We start from the raw sequence: 1805 nt of genomic DNA, 5'->3' as shown, positions 1-1805 counted from the left end.
AGAAAGAGACAGAAAAGGAGTAAAAAAAAAAAAAAAAAAGTGAAAACATGCACAGGGGACTGCACAAGAAACTATTCCCCAAAACCTTTGATGGGAACAAGAGGAGGGTTTCAATCCTGCAAGTATTTTATAAACTGCAGAACACTGATTCTGAAGTTTCAGAGATCTGCGCCTGGCAGTACTCTGGCAAGGAGCAGAGCAGAGACCTGGGAATGGGCAGTGTGGTCTAAGGATCCCCTAGGTTGCATGGAGAGAAGCAGTCCTCCTGGTTGGAGTGCATTCGGTAGATATGGTATGACCTCTCCATGGAAAAAGATCTGGTGGGTGATGTAGAGCTGCCAGGAACAAAGATGTCAGCTGAGGGCAGCAAACCCTAGTGCCAGCTGTGTGTTGAGATTTACCATAGCTCCGAGCCACTACCACTGCACAGTCACTCGACTGTTTTTCTGGGACAAGCTGGTACTGGACACAACACAGTGAGACCCTTCCTCAGAGGATCAGTGTGGGTCCAAACTATGGGACTCTCTGAAGTTTCGGGTTTTGAAACACAGCTACATCTGAAATAAAGCACAGAGGGCAACACCGTCTGGCAGTCAGACAGCTCAGACACAGATGGGGTGAGGGGAGGGAGCTGACAGAAACCAGAGACACAGGAGGGGTAATTGATTGTGCATCTGTGTGGATGCAAACTGCCCATTCCAGAGACTAGTGAACGGGGTGAAGCCATTTCCACCCACCGGCACTGATTAACCCTAGTGAGCTAAATAGCTCCAGCAAGTGAAGAACAGAGCCATTACAACAAGCCCCACATCTCTGTGCCCTCCAAGCACATCTCAACTAGTGCAAGTCAGCTGAAGAATCAGAGCAGCAGACTCCTCCCCCAACCACAATAGACCTGCAAAAACCCTTTCTACACATTAAGTCTACTGATCATAGAGTGCTCTAAAGCTTCAGCTCCAGGAGAAACTGGATTCAGGTTCCTTTGGGGCTTTTGTTTGTTTTGTTTTGCTGTTTTTTTTTCTTCTTGGATACAGAAGAAACAAATTTTTTATTTTATGTTATTTTTTTAATTTTTTGTCTTTGTTTTTTTCTATCAAGCTTTTATTTTTTAAAAAAATGTTTAATGTTTATTTTATTTTTGAGAGAGACACAGAGTGCAAGTGGGGGAGTGGCAGAGAGAGGGAGACACAGAATCTGAAGCAGGTTCCAGGCTCTGAGCTGTCAGCACAGAACTTGACACAGAGCTCAAACCCATGAACGGGGAGATCATGACCTAAACCTAAGATGGATGCTCAACTGACTGAGTCACCCAGGAGACCCATCTATCAAGCTTTTCTTAACAAGCAGACCAAAACACAACTAGGACCTAGCTTCCTTTATTATTTTTTTAATTTTTAAAGTTTTATTTATTTTTAAAATTTATTTAAAATGTTTATTTATTTATTTTTGAGAGAGAGTGAGCAGAGGAGGGTCAGAGATAGAGGGAGACAGAAAATCTGAAGCAGGCTCCATGCCATTATTGCACAGTCCAACGTGAGGCTCAAATCCATGAACCATGAAATCATGACATGAGCCAAAATCAAGAGCTGGATGCTCAACTGTCTGAGCCACCCAGGTGCCCCTAAGGTTTTATTTTATTTTATTTTATTTTATTTTATTTTATTTTATTTTATTTATTTCCTTCAAAATTACAAGACAGAGGAAATTAACACAAAAGAAAGAATAGGAAGAAATGACTGCCAGGGATTTAATCACACAGATATAAGTAATATGTCTGAGCTAGAATTTAAAAAAACAATTGTAAG

Source organism: Crocuta crocuta, unplaced genomic scaffold, assembly GCF_008692635.1.
Source record: "Crocuta crocuta isolate KB4526 unplaced genomic scaffold, BGI_CrCroc_1.0 scaffold905, whole genome shotgun sequence".
Lineage (NCBI taxonomy): Eukaryota > Metazoa > Chordata > Mammalia > Carnivora > Hyaenidae > Crocuta > Crocuta crocuta.
The sequence above is the reverse complement of the archived record's forward strand: the minus strand, read 5'-3'. Positions refer to the sequence as shown.